We start from the raw sequence: 22,235 nt of genomic DNA, 5'->3' as shown, positions 1-22,235 counted from the left end.
AACTTAAGGGAGGAAAATGTGTGATTAAAAATTCATCAGTGGGAGAAGCAGACTGCTAAGCACTAAAGAAACTTCCTCTTTCTCTGCCTTCTAGCAAGGGCTGAAAAATGAAGCGTCTACTCTGCTGGCTACGCTTGAGATGTTCCCATGCTATCAGGACACTCTGCATATTGACTTTGGAAGCAAGGAAGCCACCTCCAATTCACAGAGCTGGTGCCTCTGCCTCATTCATGAAAGGACCCACCAACACCTGATCCAGTTAACAGGTTTATCAGGCCTTGGGAGGGTTGCATTAGAACTTCAGAAAACACAGCCCAGAGCCACGCCACCATCTGAGCATCTGGGGAAAAGGCAGGTGTTCATCGTGCTCGTCGAACACACCCTGTGGCATTTGCTGTGACTGTGGCTCTCATACGGATGTGTCCACTCTGGCAATTTCCTAAGCAGTTCTGAAACCTGCTGAAGAGCTTTTGCTCTAGCTGAATGATTCTTTGTGTGGTCTGACTTACAAAGAAAAAATATATATATTATAATAAAGGATCCAAACAGTATCATTTTGGCATGCTGCTGAATGCCCTCCTGTGTCAAACTTCAACAAACCCAAGACATATTTGTAAGGGGTCTCAGAAATAACTCTAGGATGTGCATCTTTATTGAGCCATGGAGTTCAAGAATAAGCTCCTGGATTTTCAGGCTTGGCTGGTTTTGTGAGATTTGCAGCATAATCATAAAAGGAAGAGAGGAAAAGCTTTCCTTCCAAATATGTGAGAGAGTTAAATCACAATCTCTTGTCATACAAACCAATTAGACTAGAAATCTGTGTAATAGAGCTCAGTGGTATAGAATGTTTGGCATACTAAAAGTCAATCTTTAAAAATAGATTTGGTGGATATGGCCCAAGTTAGGGATGGCATGTCCCTACCAGTTAACTGAATTTCTCTGGGATCTTTTTCTAAAAATCACATTTCAGATTGACCCTAGAATTCACCGTCAGTTCTCATTTCAGGAAGGGCCTTTTTAAGTGTTTAGAGTCCTGAAGATTTGTACTGAATGCTTCTCCTTAACACCAAAGAGAAAATGGAAAGTTCATAATATTAAAAGTGAGGAAAGCAGAATTCAGGCCTTAATTCTGACACTGCTATTCACTTAACCTTGGCCAAGTTACTTAAGTTCTCTGAAATTTAGGTCATTTGTCCATGTAATGAAACATCCGCATAAAAAAATCCATCTTGGGGAACATGATAAGTAAATAGATGTATATATTTTGTATATCATAAGGAATTGTAGATATATAAATTAGCATGAGCTGGGAAATGTTGATAACTCCTAAGAAGCATCAGAGAACTTCAGTACATTCTGCTTGATTTAAGCCTTTGTAAATCTGAGTTAGACTCAGAAGTCTAGGACAAGGAAAATAAATTAGGCCTTTCCTTGTTTTTGTTTGTTTGTTTTTACAGAGTCTCGCTCTGCTGCCAGACTGGAGTGCAGTGGTGCGATCTCAGCTCACTGCAACCTCTGCCTCCCGGGTTCAAGGGATTCTCCTGCCTCAGCTTCCCGAATTGCTGAGATTACAGGCATGCACCACCATGCCCAGCTAATTTTTGTATTTTTAGTAGAGACGGGGTTTCACCATGTTGGCCAGGATGGTCTCTATCTCTTGACCTCATGAGCCGCCCGCCTCGGCCTCCCAAAGTGCTGGGATTACAGGCGTGAGCCACCACTCCCAGCCATGCCTTTCCTTTTAAATAGATACTAACATCAGGCATTCGACTAGGAAAAATATAAAATAACACTATACCCTTATGGTAATAAATAAATGCAAATACCTACTTAAGGGTGACACAAGATTTGTTGACATCAACAATTAGTCAGTTAATGGAGACAAGTGCCCCTTTTCTTTTTATAAGGTGGAAGGTGAGCCCCTTAGGCAGTGTGATATGCCTGGGTTTGATTTCTTTTCTCTTTTCTTTTCTTTGAGACAGAGTCTCGTTCTATTGCCCAGGCTGGAGTGCAGTGGCATGATCTCGGCTCACTGCAACCTCTGCCTCCAGGTTCAAGTCATTCCCAGGTTCAAGTGCCTCAGCCTCCCGAGTAGCTGGGATTACAGGCGTGCACCACCACACCCAGCTAATTTTTTATTTTTTTTAGTAGAGACGGGGTTTCACCATGTTGGCCAGGATGGTCGTTAACTCCTGACCTCAGGTGATCCGCCCGCCTCGGCCTCCCAAACTGCTGGGATTACAGGCGTGAGCCACTGTGCCCAGCCCTGGATTTGATTTCTAAAAGGAGAGGTACTTACTATGATTAAGGCTACAGGTTAGTGCCTTGACACTTGTGGCTTGATATGCTCACTGTTTTTAGTAACTAAGATTTTTTGAATGTTTGCCATAATCCAAGCATTGTACCAAGCATTTTACATTCATTCTGCCTTTTAATCCTCACAACAAATTTGTGAGCTAGCCAATATTATTGTATTATTTTTACATATGAGGAAACTGAGGTTACTCTGTTGCCCAAATTAGTAAGGAGTAGAGCCAGGAGTCAAACGCAGATGCTCTGACCTCAGAGCCCTTTTTCTCAATTACTGTGCTAGCTCCTAACCACTTGGCATGCAGCACAACTCTAAGCCAACAGTGCTCAGGAAAAATTTTACTTCTGGTATTCCTTTTGCCTCTTCACTGACTGGAATGATCAACTTAGCAGGTAGGAATCATTTCTAGGAATCATAAAATCAAGTCTCCAGAAAGTTCTCTAAATTTTAAATCTATATCAAAGAAATTAAAAGAAGATCACGATAAACAGAAATGTACTATGTTCACAGATTTTAAAAAAAAGTGGAAATGCATCAATCTACCTAAATTATTCTACAAATAGATTCAATAAAATCATAATTATAATTCCAACTGGACTTTTTGAAGAATGCAATGAGCTCCTTCCAGAATTTCCTAGAAGAACAAATGTCCAAGAATACCTAAGCTCATTTTGAAACAAACAAAAAATCAAGGACTGTTGATTTTCTATGTTAGATTGACATGGTCCAAATCACAGAATTAAAAACATTTCAATGCTGGGCCAAGGAGCAGCTCAGAAAATCAGCGTATTTATTTGGGAACTTGACATATGACAAAGATAGCATCATAGATAAACAAAAAGGAACAGATCTGTTTCATTAGATAATATTGGTGAGACATACTTACTAAATAGAGGATAATAGATTTGGGCTTCTACATTAGACACAGGGAAAGATGGACCTCACATGGATAAAAGCACAGTTGAAAGGTCAAACCATGCTGTTGACACAGTAACAGGAAGGAAAATATTTTTGCAAAATGGAACTTTCTTAAACAGTGTCCCCACATTAAAAAGAAAAAGAGCAAAAATATGTGTATTTCACTATACATTATATATTTCTGCTAAAGAAATACATAGACAAAGATTATAGAAAAATAAGAGACTAGTAGAAAATATCTAGCTTTACAAAATATTTATACAGACCAATAGGAAAACAATAAGCATCCCAATTGGAGAATAAGAAAATGAGTTGAATAAGTAATTCAATAATAGGATTGCCCTGATATCCAACAAGTGTGTGAAGAGATGCACAAGATCTACAGTAATACAAGTTAAGTTGGCTCCCATTGAAATGGCAAAAATCTGGCTGAGAATGTATGGAAAAAGGAACTCTCATACATTGCTGGAGGAAATGTAAACTGAAACCATTCTGATAAGCAATCTGGCAAAAATGAACAAAATAAAATATATGCAGGCACTGTGTTCCAGCAACCTAAATCTGGTGTAAATATATGGTCCAGATAAATTTATCACACAGAATTGTTTTTCCTCCTTTATCACCAGAAGTTAAATGATTTTGGTCTTGTCTCTTGTGGCTCAGGTAATATTTACCTGCATCGCATCTGTGTGTTCGCATATGGTTAGGGAGAAAAACAGGGGTTTCTAGTCCCTCTGAACGGATGTTGTGAGTTGGACACTAAAGGAGACTAGAAAAGGGAGGAAAGGCATGACCTAACCTGAGAAAGAGTTAGGTTTCCCCTGACAAGGATGAGATAGAGGGATGGGTTTCTCTCCCTGCAGGAGAGCTATGCTTCGCTCCCAAGCAGCTGCCCAGCGCTGGCAAAAGCTTTCATCTGCGGGGAGCAATCTATTAACTTATTGAGCACTTACTCTATGTCAGGCAATATAGTAGAATTTACATGTATTGTTGGTATAGGTTTGCTCCTCCCGACCTCCAAATTTTATACACTGAAATCCTTAGCCCCGAGGTAATGGTACTAGGAGGTGGGGCCTTCTGTGGGGTCAGTAGGACATGAGGGTGGAGCTCTCATGACTGGAAGTAATGCCCTTCTAAAAGAGACCCCAGAGAGCTATCTCACCCTTCCCTGTGAGGAGACAGTGAGAAAGTGCCATCTATAAGGAAGTGGGACCTCACCAGGCACAGAGTCTGCTGGCATCATGATCTTGTATTTCTCAGTCTCCAGAACTGTAGGAAATAAATTTTCGTCATTTTTAAGAGACCCAGTTTGTGGTATTTTTGGTATATCAGCCTGAACAGACTAAAACAACTATATCTTACATACTGGTTAGGAATAGAATATGAATAACTAGAATATAGAATATATTAGATAGTAATACTGATAAAGAAAAAAGAGAAAAGGAGAGAAATGGGTCATCAAATGATGATGAAGTATAAAATTTTAAGCTGTGTGAAAGAGGTCTCACTAAGGAAAATAAAGACCCAAGAAAAGCGAGGGAACTGGCCCTGTGAAATTAGGGATGGAGGGCAGGCGTTCCAGGCAGTAGGAATAGTTGGTGCAAAAGCCCTGAATGAAGATTGTGCCTGGCATGGTAGAAAAGCCGCGTGGGGATGAGAGTGACTCCAGTGGAGTGAGACACGAGGGGCACAGGGACTTATGTCAGAGGAGTAATTGATGGCTGAACCACGTGGGTCCCCTTAATCTTTTAAAAAATCTGGTTGAAGAGGAAAAACGTTAAGATAATCTGACTCATAGTTTTATCAGGTAATGCTGTCTGTTGTAGGAAGAACTGGCTGAAGAGGGGCAGGCGTTGAACCAGGGAGACCAGTTGGCTAGCTATTGCAAGTATCCATGGCAGAGGCAATTGGGACTTTGACCCAGGTGGGGCAGCAGGTATAATAGAGAAATGTCAAGTTCTAGATGTGTTTTGAATATGGACTCAATAGGATTTTCTTTTGAATAGCAACCGAGTAGAAATCAAGTTTTACTGAGACAGAAATGCTTTTAGAGGAGCTGGCTTTGGTGGACTGGGGCACATTAGGTTGCATGAAGTACATGTTAAGTTTGAGATGTTTATTTGTCATCTCAGTGAAGGTGGCCAGCGTACAGGTCAAGGAAGCAGTCCAGGTTAAATACATAAATTTGGAAGTCGTCAGTATAAAAGCACCATTTAATAACACGAGACTGGATGTGACAGCCTGTGGAATGTGTGTATCTAGGAAAAAGAAAATATTCAAGGACTGAACGCCAGAGCTCAGTTTAACGATTGGGAGAAAGAAAAATAACAAAACAGACTAAATGAATCAAAACAAAACGAAAACAAAATGGGAGCCTGGAGGGAAGGAGGGAAAAACAGGTGAATGTGGTGTCCTGAAAACCAAGTGAAAATGTTTTTTAAGGAAGAGAGATTGATAAATTGTCAAATGCTACTGACACCTCAAGTGAGAGTGGCAAAATCACCTTCAGATATAGCAAGATGGAGGGCACTGTGACCTTGACAAAAAAGCAATTTGTGTGGGATATAGATGAGGAAATCTTCTTTTAATAGGTTGAAGACGGCAGGTGTAGATATCTTTTAAATTATACTCTATAGGAAGAATAGACATATGAGAAACAGCATGGCACCTTCAGGAAGAAATGGAGTCAGAGGGCTTAGTTTTTATTTATGTATTTTTTTTGTTTGGTTTTGGATGGGAGAATAGCAACCTGTGTGTATGCCATCGGGGGATGATTCTATAGAGGGAAAAAACTGATGATGCCAGACAGAAAGGGAAGAACCTACGGAGTCCTGCCCTCAAGCAGAAGAGAGGTAATAAGATTCAGGGCACAGGTGGCATTACTGGCCTTGGCCTTGGTGAGAAGCAGAAGTAGCTCTCACTCATTGTAACAAGAGCCAAGCCAGAGTACGTGGGCAAGGTGTAGGTAAGCAGGGAGGTGCACTGTTTGGTGTCAGCGGAAGTTATTTTCCAATTACAACAACACTTCCAGTCAAATAGGAAGATGGGAATAAGAATTACCATGGGGGAAAAATGGGGTAAAGGGTTAGAGCTCTTAGGAGGGCAGAGACCATGTGAAGCAGTCCAACACTGTGAGGATTCTTGGGTGCCAGGAACATCAGAGTGATGTGTTACAAATTGTGCCCCCTAAAGGTCGACAAGGAGCATTTCAGACACATTCATAATGGCCTGGGGAGCTTGCCTGAGGACCACAGAGACACCAGGGATTTCTGTGTAGTTTCAAGGGCTGAAGGTTGGTGGTGGAGCTGGGGGACAAAGTGTGATAGAAATTACATTTCTCACCAAAGAAAGGAGGACACGACCAAATTTATATTATTAACAAAGAAAAATGGGGCATTTCTTTCAAGGAAATGTCATACTCTTATAGGGAAAAAAAGTCTGCATTCAGTCACTCATTCACTCAAGAAATATATACAAGCACTTGCTTTATTCTAGACACAGCGCCAAGCTCCAAGCATACGATTTCTTGGAGATTAGTAATGTCATTGAGTGGAGAGTGACAGATAATAAACAAATAAGAAAATAAAACATATTAATAAAAAATATGCCCAAGTAAGAGCCAAGGAGAAAGGAAGGTGAAATTAGCAGTTAGCGAGTATATACAACTGTTTCAAGAGATCATGATCTAAGGGGAAGTTAGAGATGTATTAGTTCCTTGAGGCGGAAGAAGGGACTGGAGGGGTTTATTTCTGTTTCCTTTTTCCAGATAGGGGAACACTAGCTTGACTGTATGCAGACTGGAAGGATTCATTAATTCAGCATAGAAAATAATGACTTATTGGAGTGATGACCCCAAGTAGGTCAAAAGAGAGATATTGGTTTTGGTGTCAAGAAAGACAATTCATGCAACAGAAGAAAAAGGAAAGTATCCATATGAAGGCAGATGGGTATGATATTTCTAATAAGATGACATTTGATGCAAGATCTCAGAAAACTCAGGGAGGGATCCTGGTGTATATCCAAAGAAGAGTGTTCCAGACAGAGAAAAGAGTAAATGCAAAGTTTACTCTTTGCATGCTTAACAATTTGATGAATAGCAAGAGATGTATGCCTGGAAAATAAAGAATGAGGGGGAGATTATGTAGGGCACTGGATGGCAAGGTAAGAACAATGATTTATGTATGTTGTACAACTTATTATATTAGGTAGTGCGAATCTAAAGATAAAAGTGTTTGCCTTTCTTCTGCCATCTTTGCCTATCAAAGCACTGTAATTGCATCTTGGTTTATTCTATTCATGTCATTCATTTTAATTTCACAACAGGACAAGGGCTGCCTTTCTTTTATTAACTTAAATACCCACAAGGTGAAGTCTTCAGGATTTGCTTTTGGCTCAGGAATATAATCTGGAACCACAAGATTATGGGGACCTGTACCTAGCCCAGGTTTCAGGAACATAGGCCTTACCTTCTATCCTCTATCTCCATTTTGAGAACCCCCAAATTTATAAACTTTCTAATGAGAGAAACAGAAAAAGAAGCAAGCTATTTCTGAAGCATTTCAGTTTATGCCACAATGTGTATGCAAACTATAATGAAGAGACTTCCTGTTCCAGCAACATTGCCTACTGAACTGACAAGGATCTTCCTCCCACTGTGAATGCATAGAAATGCAAGAGAAAATATGAATTAAGAATATTAACCACATAGCTAAGCCTCCCAGAAAAGAAAGTAAACTCACGAAGAGACAGAATTTAAAAAGGAAATTTCTAGCTAACGAAGTAAACTTGCAGGCTGCTGCTATAGCAAATTGAGGGGGAGTGCAGTCCCTTGGGTCAAGGAATTTCATGTTCGTTGAGGAAAAGAAGCCATGGAATTGAGTTTATCCAAAGCCAGGAGTTAGTAGTTACTCCTGTTTAAAGATGAAACCATAAAATGTCTATGACCATCACAAAAGAGGAGCTAAAATATATAAAAGCAGGAAAGCTTACCTGTGCCTGGGGTTCTAGGTGGAAAAAATGTCTTTAGTGAGAAATTGAAAACTGGTTCATGTTGAGGATCTAGAATCATAATCTCTTCTCTTATCCTGGAAGTCCCAACACTACAAATTCATATAAAACTGCTTTTAGTAAAGAATCCAGAAATAAAACCAAATACTACAGCTAACTGATCTTCAACAAAGCAAACAAAAACATAAAGTGGGGAAAGATCACCCTATTCAACAAATGATGCTGGGATAACTGGCTAGCCACATGTAGGAGAATGAAGCTAGATTCTCATCTCTCACCTTACACAAAAATCACCTCAAGATGGGATCAAGGACTTAAATCTAAGACCCAAAACTATAAAAATTCTAGATCACAACATCAGAAAAACCCTTCTAGACATTGGCTTAGGCAAAGATTTCATGACCAAGAAGCCAAAAGCAAATGCAACAAAAACAAAGATAAATAGGTGGGACATAATTAAACTAAAGAGTTTTTCACAGCAAAGTTTTGTCAGCAGTGTAAACAGATCACTCACAGAGTGGGAGAAAATCTTTACAATCTATACATCTGACAAATAATTAATATCCAGAATCTACAAGGAACTCAAATAAATAAGCAAGAAAAAAACAATCCAATCAAAAAGTGGGCTAAGAACATGAATAGACAATTCTCAAAAGAAGATATTCAAATGGTCAACAAACATATGAAAAAGAAATGCAAATCGAAACCAAAGTGTGATACCACCTTACTTCCGCAAGAATGGCCATAATCAAAAAATAAAACAATAATAGATGTTAGCATGGATGTGGTGAAAAGGGAACACTTCTACACTGCTGATGGGAAAGTAAACTAGTACAACCACTGTGGAAAACAGTGTGAAGATTCCTTAAAGAACTAAAAGTGGAACTACCATTTGATCCAGCAATCCCACTACTGGATATCTACCCAGAAGAAAAGAAGTCATTGTAGGAAAAAGATACTTGCACACTCATGTTTATAGCAGCATAATTCACAATTGCAAAAATGTGGAACCAACCCAAATGCCCATCAATCAACGAGTGGATACAGAAAGTGTGATATATGTGATATATACATACACACACAGACATATACACACAGATGATGGAATATTCATATATATAATGTATATATCGTGTGTGTGTGTGTATATATATATATATATATATATATATATATATATATGATGGAATACTCAGCTATAAAAGGAATGAATCGACGGCATTTGCAGCAACCTGGGTGGGATTGGAGACTATTATTCTAAATGAGGTAACTTAGGAATGGAAAACCAAACATCACATGTTCTCACTCATAAGTGGGAGCTAAGCTATGAGGATGCAAAGGCATAAAAATGATACAGTGAACTTTGGGGACTCGAGGGGAAAGGATGGGGAGGGGGTGAGGGATAAAAAACTACAAACTGGGTTACGTATATACTGCTCAGGTGATGGGTGCACCAAAATCTCACAAACCACCACTAAAGAACTTACTCATGTAACCAAATACCACCTGTTCCACAAAAACTTACGGAAATAAAAAATTAAAAAACAAACAAACAGCTTGTAGCTCAGTGAAATCCACGTGACCTTTAGAAGAAACAAATGTAAAACAACTATGTAGCCAACAGTTTCTCAACCCACACTGCATGGAAGTTCAGCCCCAGCCACACACTCACACTCTCATAATAAAATGCTTTCACAATGTGAAATGACACTGCATATCAAGAAGTTATCAAGCACCTGCAAAAGTCATCAGGAATAAAAACAGGACAAATACTTTCTTCAAAGTTTGTTTATAGAAAACCAGAAAGAACCTCCAAAATGAAAGTAGTAAAGTTAAATACAAAGACTACAAATTAAATAGATGCCATGAGGAAAACCAGCACTTCATAAAATATGACTGGCTATTTTTATAAGAATCAACTAGAATTTTTTTTAAGTAGTAAGATTAAAAATGTAAAAGATATACCAAATAGCAAATCAATGATAGGTGAATAGATAATTAGCAAACTTGAAGAAAGACATGAAAAAAGCAATAATATGGCAAGAAAAATAAGATGCCAAATACAAAGGAATGAATAAGAAACATGAAGAATTTAATACATCTCAAAGGAGTTCCAAAGGAAAGGAATAAATAAAATGGTAGAAAACAAAATATAAAGAAGTAAAGGCTTAGAATTTCCTTCAACTGATTAAAAGACTTGAAGACATTACAGGGGACTAGGATAGAAGATGGTAGATTGAGATGAGTATGATATCCATTAACTGAGATTTTTCTGAACTGAATTTTGAGGAAATATTCTGATGCATTATCAGGCTGTGTATATGTACACGTAAAGAGAGGCATTGACTGATGGGGTTGTGCTCTCTGCTCTGGTCAATATGATAATTTATGAGCCCCGTACCCACCAGAAGGAAAGAACTGCAATTATTCTCTGTGATTATCTGGCTGCTGTCATACCTGATTATACATTTTATTTTGCCAACTAAACACCAAATTGTAGCCTTCCAATTTTCCAATGAGCCCATATTACAGATGGAAAGTATAAGCAACTGATGAGACTATCTAGTAATGTGCTGAAGCAGGCTTGAATAAGTATTTACACCACAGAAATTGGCAACATTTCTATAATCTGGGGCCTTAGTTCTCAGAGATTCCATTATTATATATTTATCACATACTACTGGAGATATGCTGTTGATGGAATGAGGTAACCCAATACCTCTAAGCAATAATAGAAAGTTTTCACTGAAAAAGTTTTTTTATTTTTTAAATTAACAAGTAAAAACTATATATATTTATGGTGTACAATGTGACGTTTTGATACGTAAGTTTCACGGAATAGTTAAATAAAGCTGTTTAACATGTTCATTATTTTACGTACTTATCCTCTTCTTTTGTGGCGAGAACACTTAGAACCTACTGAAACTTTGAGTCCTTTGGCCAACATCTTCCCAACCCCTCCACTCCCCAGCCTTTGGTAACACCATTCTACTCTCCTGTTTCTGTGAGTTCAACTTTTTAACACTCAACTTATATGTGAGATCATGCAGTATTTGCCATTCTGTACTGGCTTATTTAACTTAGCTTGATGTCTACCCCAGGTTCATTCATGTTGTCACAGACAGAATTTTTCCTTATTTTTTAAGGCTGAGTAGTATCCTGTTGTGTATATACACCACATTTTCTTTATCCATTTTTCATTGATTTTTGGCTATTGTGAATAGTGCTGCAATAAACATGGGAATGCAGATATCTCTTTCACATACTGATTTCATATCCTTTAGAAATATGCCCATGATATGGTTTGTCTTTTGGCCCCAACCAAATCTGTCATGAAATTATAATCCCCACATGTTGGAAGAGTGGGCTGGCGAGAGATGAATGAATCATGTGGGTGGACTTCCCCCTTGCTGTTCTCATGAGAGTGAGTGAGTTTTCATGAGATCTGGTTGTTTGAAAGTGTGTAGCACTTTCCCCTGCTCTCTTTCTCTTTCCTGCTGCCATGTGAAGAAGGTCCCGGCTTCCCCCTCTGCCATGATTGTAAGTTTCCGGAGGCCTCCTCAGCCATACCTCCTGTATAGCCTGTGGAACTGTGAGTCAATTAAACCTATTTTCTTTTTAAATCACCCAGTCTCAGATAGTTCTTCATAGCAGTGTGAGAATGGCCTAATACAACCCAATAGTGGGACTGCTGGATCATATGGTAGCTCTAGTTTTAATGTTTTGAGGAATATCCATACTGCTTTCCACATTGGGTGTACTAATTTACATTCCTACCAACAGCGTACAAGGGTTCCCTGTTTTCCACGTCCTCGCCACACTTCTTGTCTTTCATCTTTTTGATAGTGGTCATCTTGACAGGTGTGGGTAATATCAAGTTTTGGATTTGCATTTTCCTGATGATTAGTGATGTTGAGCATCTTTTCATATACTTGTTAACTATTTGTATGTTTTCTTTTGAAAAAATGTCTATTCAGGTCCTTTGTATATTTTTAATTGGATTTTTATTTTCTTACTGTTGAGTTGTTTGAGTTCCATATGGAGTTTACACATTAATCCCTTATCAGATATATGGCTTGCAAATATATTCTATTCCATAGATTGTCTTTTTATTCCATTGATTGTTTCCTTTGCTATGCAGAAGCTTTTTACTTTAATGTAATCCTATTTGTCTATTTTTGTTGTTGCCCATACTTTTGAGATCATATCTAAGAAATCTTTTCCAAGACCCATCTCACAGAGCTTTCCTCCTATGTTTTCTTCTAGTAGTTTTACAGTTTCAGGTCTTACGTGTAACTGTTTAATTTATTTTGAGTTGGATTTTGTAAATGGTGTGAGATGAGGGTCTAATATCATTCTTCTGCATATGAATATTCAGTCTCCTAGTACCATTTATAGAACAGACTGTTGTTTCTCCATTATGTGCTCTTGGCATCTTTGTCAAAAATCAATTGACATTAAGTGTGTAGATTGTGGACTCATTATTCTGTTCCATTTATCTATGTGTCTGTTTAAATGCTAGTATCATGCTGTTTTGATTACTAGAGCTTTGTAGTCAATTTTTAAATCAGGTAGGGCAATGTCTTCACCTTTCTTATTTTTGCTCAAATTGCTTTGGCTCTTTGGAATCTTTTGTGATTCCATACAAATTTTAGGATTGTTTTTTCTATTTCTGGAAAAAAATGACATTGGAGTTTTGATAGGCATTGCATTAAATCTGTAAATCACTTTGAGTAGTATGGACATTTTAACGATATAAATTCTTCCAATCCATAAACGTGAAATATCTTATCATGTATTTGTGTCTTCTTCAATTTATTTCATCAATGTTTTACAGTTTTTAATGTACAGCTCTTTCTTCTCCTTGGTTAAATTTATTCCTAAGTATTTAATTAGTATATCTACTGTAAATGGGATTATTTTCTTATTTATTTTTGGATAGTTCATTGTGTTTAGAAATGCTATGGATTTCTGTAGGTTGATTTGTATTCTGCAACTTTACTGAGTTTATTAGTTCTAACAGGTTTTTTTTGGTGGAGTCTTCAGGATTTTCTATATAGAAGATATGTCATCTGCAAACAGAGAATATTTAACTTCTTTTTTCCTCATTTGTATTCCTTTTATGCTAGGATCCCCACTGTTATGTTGAATAGAAGTGGCCAGAGTGGGCATCCTTTTCTTGATCCTGATCTTACAGGAACAACTTCCCACTTTCGCAGTTGAGTATGATGTTAGCCATGGGTTTCTGTATACGGTTTTTATTAAGTTGAGATACATTTTCTTCTGTACCTAATTTGTTGAGAGTTTCTATCAGGAAAAGATGGTGAATTTTGTTGAATGTCTTTTCTTCATGAAAAAGTTATATTCTAAACTAAAGCATGCACATAATACACACACACAGGGGTCACATAGCTCCCAGAAACGGATTTTGAGTTATTTCAAGGTTTTATATTACAACTTATCACTAATGTGTTTCACATTGAAACACAACAGAAGCATTTCTATCTGGTTAGATTCATACATAATGTTAGGACCTCTTTGAAAGAACATAATAATGAGGCTAAACTTTCTTTTTGTTCACCATTAGAAATGAGAATAATTAGGACATGTAGAAAATATAAATAGCAACCTAAATATAAATAGCAACCTGCTAGACTTGGCAAATGCAATGATATATTTTCATCTAATACAGTAGCAACAACAAAAATAAACAAAAATAAATTAATGAGAATCTTAAAAAATCACTTTTAAAACATGTATGGCCAAAAAAAAAAATACCTAAAATGTTTCCTTAAAGCGATGTCTTTATGGGTTTGTCATGGGTCTTATACACTTTTGTGTCTTATGAACTGCCCAAGCTATGTCTGTTTGCTTTGCTCAGGAAGGACAGAGATAAGCAGAGTTTTTAAAAGATTACATGGAAGAATGATTTGTACCAATATTTTGGTCTACTAAAAAGGCCTGTGAAGACATAAAGTGGTACAATGTTGCAGAGATGCTAGTAAAAGCTGCTGTACCTTCTACGTCCTGTTGGCAGTTAATTTTCCATGGGTCTCTTGCATTTCTGGTCATTTATGGGCTAGAGGCCATAATGGCTTTCTCTGGAGTATCTCTTCAAGGACTTTATATAGGAAACAGCCTTGGAACATATAGTGTCTTCCTCTGGAGCAAAGAAGAGACTTGATCACTGCTGAGAATAATAAAGATCATGTCTATTTTTGGTGCAAAAATTGATTGGACAGGTTTTTCTTTATACATGATTGGGGTTTTGTAATTTCAGGTTTTCTCAGCTGTGACAGAAACCTCACTGTATGAACATTTTCCACTTGAGCCCAGGTCAACATTGCTTCCCTGGGACCTGAGGGGCAAGGGAAATTGATAGGAACATGAAGCACATGCTGCCAGCTGTGCTGTGAGTAAAAGTCCTTTGTATCTGACCCAGGACTCTCCAGTCTTCTTCCACCATCTTTAAAACGTCAGCAGACTTCCTTGCTAGTTTGTACACAGAGCAAAATCTCAAACCCTTTGCAGTTATCAGTGTATTCAATTCTTCCAATTATGACTTTTCTCCTTTGTACTTTTCATCACTTCAATCACTGGTCATTTCATTCTTTCTTCCAAATCTTTATTCTATATTGTCTTATTTTTTATTCTTACTTTACTCGACCTGACCTCAACTTCAATATATGAATACAACACCCAATATAGGCCTTGCCACATAATCTATATATGTGGAATAAACCAATACATTTAAAAGTTTCTATCTCTAAAGAGAATTTCTTGCTGAGTTTATCATTGACAACTTAAATTAGATGTGCATAATGTTAGTTAGTTCAGTGTTGGGTTTCAATTGTTAATTTCCTTTTAAATTGTAGGATGTAGAATTGATTATAGCAATTTTATGAACTATATTTTTCAAGGGTTTTCCACATCATTTCCTTCTTTCTAGGGGATTTCTTTCTCTCTCTCTTCCTTTTGATGTACAGGGCCATTTAAGTCCTCTATGCATTTCTGGAAAACTAAAAACCCAAATCTAAGCCTGTTGAACCTCTTGTCACACAAGTATTTGAAAGAATGATACTTAAGGGAAATAGAAAATGACACTTTTCCCCTCATCTTTTGAAGACGAAATGATCCACCCCCCTTCAATTCTACCAAAGGAGATTCCTAGCTCATTTTCCTTAGCAAGAGCTTTAAAGTGTAAAAAACTCATCAAACATCTTTTCCTCTGAGACAATGTCATCTGAGTTCAAAGGATGTACACAGCTCTGCAAAACTGCTGTCTTGTTTCAATGATAAGGCCTTGGCTTTCATTTTATGTTTGATTCCAAGAAAATCAAATGTGTTTTTATGTACACTATGACTATAACTAAATCAGGAAATTAGAAGAAATAATCTATTTCTGTAGACAGCTGGGGGCAGGGGGAAAGTTTCCAGTTTAAAAACAAATCTGATAATGATTCTTCAGCTGAGTTACATTTTTACTCTCTAAAATATGCTTGATTATGTAAACTGAAAACATATATTTATCCTTCCATACAATAAAAAAAAATCTATTGTGGCTCTTGGGAAACAATACTATCTTCTTACTATGCTTAACTCATTTTAAAACCTTTATTGGCTCACTGGAAGATTGAGGGCAATGTTTCTATCTCAAAAATAAAAGAAAAGAAAGAAAAAGAAAAAAAGAAAATGTAAGTTATAGTCAAAAATAGAGCTATTTAAGCATATGGTATTTTTTGAACTTCAGTCCTAATTATTACTGATTAATTATATCGACATAATTATTTTACAGTAGTCATGTTTGTTTATTCTACAAATATATCTTGAGCATTTACAACATATTAGGCATTCTCTCCTTTGTGTGTTGCTCTGTCCCCACTCTATCTCTTCTTTCAGTTATTAAATATGCCAAGCTCTTCCCACCTGGAGGACTTTGCTCTAGCTGTCTACTTTGCTACGGAGACTCTGCACCCCATCCTCATGCCCAGCTCCCACGTTTTCCATAGCTAGTTTCTACAAATTTCAGCTTGAAATTCTGACTGTCTGTTCAACTTATTTATATAATGTCACATCTTGTTCCACATTTTCTATCTTATCTCTCTGTTCTTTTTCATGGTACTACATTTTTTATTTATTTTTCTATTTATTCATTTCATTTCCTCTTCAAGAATGTGAATCCCCATTAGTTCAAGTAGGTTTTCTGTATTGTCTACAATATGTATCTCCAGTATCTTCTTTAGTGCCTTGCATGTAGTAAATGCCTAATAAATAATAACTGAATTAACTGCACTTTTGGAATGCTCAAATTAGCATTACTTATAAACTGAGTTAGAAACATTATAGCTGTAAAAAGCTTTGCAAAATCTTAGCTCAATTCATTTCAATAAACACTTATGGGTATCTAGTTTTAGCGCACTTATATGTTTAAGACAATCATATAAAGATGATTGATATTTATTCTCTGTATTAGTTAGGATTGTATTCAGTTACTTACAAAAGAAAATGCAATATATCAGTGGCTTAGACACATAGGGTTTATTTTTCTTACATAATGAATCTAAAACTAGTTCGTTGGTGGCACTGCTTCAGTGCCTTAGAATAGCAAGGGTCCAGGTATTTGTGACTCTTTTATCTTTGCCCTCATGATGCCAAGACAGCTGCCTTAGCTCCTGCCTTCATGTCTGAGTTCCTTGGGGGCATAAAAGGCAAATGAGCAAAACAACACTCTCTTAGTTGTTTCACTTAATAATTCTACTTTTATGTTACAGACCACTATAGGCTAGGAAAACAAAGTTCATAAATGTGGTCTTTTAAAAGCTGGGCACACTGACAGCCAAAAAGAAAACTGGGATTCCATAACATAGAAGAGCAAAATGGTTAATGGATAAGCCACTGTTTCTGGACTCCACAATGAAAGCTTAGGTAAATTTTATATTATTAAGTTGTATTAATTTTAGGTGACCAGTATGATTTTTTTTCTTTACAGATCACAAAATCTAGGACGATACAAAATCTAGTGAGATACTCTACCTTCAACTATAAACAAGTAAAACCTACATTATTAATGAAAAAATAGCTCTGTATGTCTAGAGTTTACATATAAGTGTATATATAAGCATATATATATAAGCGTATATATAAGCATATATATATAAGCATATATATATATATATATGGATGCATGTGTATACAAACGCACACATCAAGGAGTTAAAAGAAGGTGAAATCCTGTGGTTAAGCCAAGGTCCAGTTTAAAATCATGTCATTCCTAAGTGCTCATTCTTTATTCTTAAATCAAAGTAGAGCCATCAAAAATTCATCATACTATCTGTGTTAACAAATACCATTTTGGTGGATGGATTGTGGCTACTTTTATTATTTCACTTAATTTAGGGAGACACTTCTTGAAATATTGGCTGATACAAAGCAATGTCACAGAGTAAGAAAATGTTGCCAATACTGATAGCATTATCAATGCTGAGCCCTTCTCCAGTTTGTAGAATTAATCATAGGCATCATTCACAATTAGTAGACATTTGGCTGTCCAAAAAAACTTGCTATGTCTCTTCCACATCTTATTATGCAAACGTTCCTATTTGGTTTTACTGATCGGTGTCTCCATCCCCTCTCTCTCTTGTTTTATTTATTTGTAAAGTATAATCCCTATAAGAGAAGATAAATGAGACCCAAATAATAAAAAAGAATCATGCAAAACCTAAGACTGTATTATTGCAAGGTTAATGAATGAAATCACAAGGGCCATCCTGTCATCTAGCCAGCTGGAAGTTCTGGGAGATCCATCCACCCAAAGGATCCAAATTGGCGTCAGTTTCATCTGTGGTTTGGCGCCATCTTGTGGCAGTTGTTTACATTAGCTTAATTAGAGATGGGGACCATTCTGCCTTTCGTGGCCACCTGGTACTTCCTGTAGGGAGGTTGTAAATTCAGAAATCTCACAGTTACATGGCTCTATAGTTAGTTGGAGACTCGGTTACTTCAATCAGCCATATATGAAGAGATTTTGGCAGAAAAAATACTGGAAATGTAGAACACACTGTCTCCTGAGTCATGCTTCCTGTGGTTGAGCTAGCCCACTTCATGACAAAAGATTGAATAGTAGAGAACTAATGCCATTCTTTTTATATCTGAGTTTCACTTATTGCAATATTTACTATATTTAAAATACATTTACCATTTTCTTGTGTACAGCTTACTTGAGATTATGTTTCAGATAATTTACTTCTTTCATTTAGCCCCAAAGGCAATGAAGAGATCCAACAGATAAGGGTGATATACAAAATATTTAAGTACTGGTAAGGCATAGGCAATGACTGATCATTAAGAGACATTGCCCATAAACAACAACTATAGCCTTGTACCCATCCGGCTTGGTGCCAGTCCCACCAGCAGGCTATGCCGCAGATTTAGACTGGCAAAACAATAGAAGGCCAGCAGCTTGCTCTCCAAGCTCCCTTCTTATATTACAATGCTCCTTGAGTTAAGGAGACTCTGATATGAATGGTCCCAGGACATTAGCAAATAAAGTCATGATGAAAAGTTGACATTGAGAGACTTCAAATTTTATAGAGAGTTACAGAAAACTAAATAATATCTGGATTTTCTTTCCTTTTACATTTCTGTACCTAATTTAATTAACTAGTGTTGTGAGATTTGTGCCATCTCTCTTTTTCTTTTCAATGGTATTATAAACTAAGAAGGCTTTTTGCTGACCCACTTGACAACAGAATTGCCACTTTGCACCTTCCAGGTTTCCAACTATCGCACTACAAATTGGATCTTTAAAATGTGAATTTGGTGACCTCACTGATTTCAGAAGTAGGGGACCATTTCAGCCCTACTGAAGAATTAGTACTATTGGCCATTCACATGTTTATATGAATGACCTTAGGTTGCTTTTTCTCTAACATAAAACTGACACAGTGGAGCCCCTGCCTTGAGATGAGACCTACATATTTTAGGCCTTGCTCTGGTTTCTCTTTCAGTCATTCTCCTTCCTATAGGTTAAGGAGTGCTCAGGGCCAGGGACATGTGCCTAGCTGAAATCCATGTCTCTGTCCCCCTAGACACCTAAAGGTACTGAAGATTTGGAAATTTCCTGCCCAAAGAGCCTTGAGCCTGTTCTCAGATCTTAGTAAAATTCTTTCCTTTACTGCAAGGCTCTGTGTACCACTAGGTCTCAGGTTTGACTATGCGAGAGCTGTTTTGGAGGGGAAGGGGTGGACATGCATGTCAGTGAATCCCTTGAGCTGTGGGATGGAGCCCAAGGTGGGAAATAAACCAGGACTCAAACTGAGAACCAGGGGCAAGGGGCTCTGTTCTCCTGCACCCGCATTTCAGGGTGGACTCTAAAAAGCATAAGAATTTTAACTTTGAATCTAGTTTTCCAGGTCATTATAAGGGAATGTATGTCATGGTGGGAAGAGAAAACCATGTTTTATTTAATAGTTTATTAATAATTTGTTTTACAACTTTCAATTATTTGGTAATATGATATATGGGTCTCTATTTGTACTCCTGCTCTGGGCTCTGCAACCATTCAAAGTGGATTTAGGAGGTGAGTGGGGAAAAGAAGCATTATTTTCCTAGGTCTGTAATACCAGATATCATCTCGTTCATTTGGACACAGAAGGGCAATCGAACTTTGATATATTTTCATACAGTTTTTCATCTTCCTCCTTGCTTGTCTATAGACCACATCAAATGCTGCCAACTACTACTTCTAAGTTCCTGATCTTTTTTTAAAGAAAAAAGCTCAAGAGAGAGAAGTTGGCAAATGGAAATTAGAATCAAAGTAAATTAAGACATATAATCTGAAATTAATCAATCAACGTGATGAATCTTGACCAAATTAAATTCAAAGGTAAAATCTACCAAACAAAGCTCTCCTCAATTCAAGCAAGAATCTAAAACTTGACGAAGGACAGGATGGAAAGGAAATAACATAAAACATAAATATATCTTCTGAAAATAACTAATAGTCAAGGTTATATGCATATGGTTTTGTTATGCTATGTTAAAAAAGAATTTTTTCTTAAGTTATAGACTCATCTTGAAGATTCAAAAACCTTGGTGGTTTCTTAAATAGTTTGTTAAGCATGTAGAAGTTGACGGGGTGCATAGATTGAGTACTCAGATAATCTCATATCTCCTCTAGAGCCCAAATGAAGTAGGACATCTGAGTGTTAAAACAGCATTAAAATGTAAACAAGCAGAATTTTGGAGTTTAAACAGAGTTTTAGCATGAAGACTGTAATATATGCAATTAAGAGAAATTTCCCCACATTATGGGGGGCTTCATTCATAGTGGGCTATGATACAATACAGCAGAAATATTGAATGATGCTATTGGATTGGAAACTGATATTTACAGGACTTTCTATCTTTAGAAAATTTAATATTAGTAAAAAGTATATAATTTTATAGTATATATATAATTAATTTCATTCTATATGATTTCATTCTTAAAAAAGTTATTGACCTATTTGGAGTCTCAATATGCTTTATTATATGAGCAAGGAAAATTCCCATTAAAAGGAGTTTTTCTATAATTTTAAATGGGAGCCATTTTAAAGTTCATGTTATCCATTGTAACTCTTCATAAATATTACATCTTATGTTGTAACTTTGTGTGCTCCGAATTATACTAAGTGTGCTTTCATGTTTTAATTTGTTCTATTTACTTTGTATTTCACGCCACCGTATATTGAGATCTTGGAAAATTTTTAATGCCACATTTGTAGAAATACAATGTCTTACTCAATAAATGAAAATGCTGTATGTGTAAAGCAGCCACCACCAAATATGTCAGCTATATTAAATGAAATTTTAAACGCGGGATCTGTGTTTTACTTTTAGCCTTTGCATATTGTTGGATTCATTACTTAAAACTGAATATGAAGACAAAGAGAACTTTGAAATGCATACCTTAGAGTATTAACAAGTACTCAGCGCTTAATGTAAATGTCAGAAAAAAGAAAAAGAACTGATGAACCCTCTATTAGTGAAATACTGAATTGTTGCTGAATAGAATTATAAATGCCACTGAGATAATGCTTCAACCTGAAACAAGATAATTGTGGTGCCATTTACTTGTGACGTGAATCTTGGCTCAATATTTATAAAATGTTGCTCTAGAAGTAATTTAGGAAGGTGGGACAATGATGTAACTGTCCAGTTCACTCTTATGCCTTAATGTCCTAGATTAGAAATTGTCCAGAAAATAATACGTTCTAACCATTGGAGTCTTTTCCCCCCCAGCAAATTATAGCACCATAAGTTTCCATTTTCCCCAATGTCTTTTCTGCTATAATCATGGCTTCAGGATTTAAATCCTGTGCTGTTATTGTGACTTCAAAGGCTTAAAACTGCAATTGAATGAGGCAGTTCCTCTGTCATTATTCAAATATGAAGCAATTATGATGAAATAAAGATAAAATTCCATTGAGAAATACTCCAATCAATTTTCACTTATATTTAACTAGAAACATAAAATGATGCTTAGAAGAGTAAGTTTAGGTAATAAAATTGAAGAATAAAAAAGCATGAATTACTGATATATAACTGAGACATTTGTGAAGGTTGCAGGGCATGTAAATAAAATGTGTCACCAATATTGAGTGAAAGTTTGTTGTATGACAAAAACAAAACAGAAGCCAAAAACAAACAAACAAAATAACATTATTGCTTAACTGGTCAAAACAATGCTGAAATCCACCTTACCTGTCAGAAGTCTCCCTTAGAATATTTATGTTAATACTTGCATTTCACCTGCTCAATATAAAATTCAATAAACTCATGTGATTTTTGTGTTTTTTGTAGAAAGATACAGTGACAGACACATGCCACAAAATCAAAATTTATATTCTGACTGAGCATTTTACATTCCCTCACTTGTACCAACTGCATTGTTTTATAACTCTTTCTCTATTATCTTTAATATTTCATTTTTTAATCTAAATTTCAGTATCCCACTTGT

General features: G+C 36.5%; 1 protein-coding gene across 1 annotated transcript in view; it reads right to left on the bottom strand.

Annotated features, from left to right (window-relative positions):
* The window catches only part of ARHGAP15 (Rho GTPase activating protein 15), a 689,959-nt gene that overhangs the window by 631,787 nt on the left and 35,937 nt on the right, over positions 1 to 22,235 (bottom strand). The gene's annotated exons all lie outside the window — the stretch shown is intronic.

Source organism: Gorilla gorilla, chromosome 11 (genome assembly GCF_029281585.2).
Source record: "Gorilla gorilla gorilla isolate KB3781 chromosome 11, NHGRI_mGorGor1-v2.1_pri, whole genome shotgun sequence".
Taxonomy (NCBI): Eukaryota; Metazoa; Chordata; class Mammalia; order Primates; family Hominidae; genus Gorilla; species Gorilla gorilla.
Note: the sequence above shows the minus strand (reverse complement) of the source record. Positions and strands in the feature narration are given on the sequence as shown.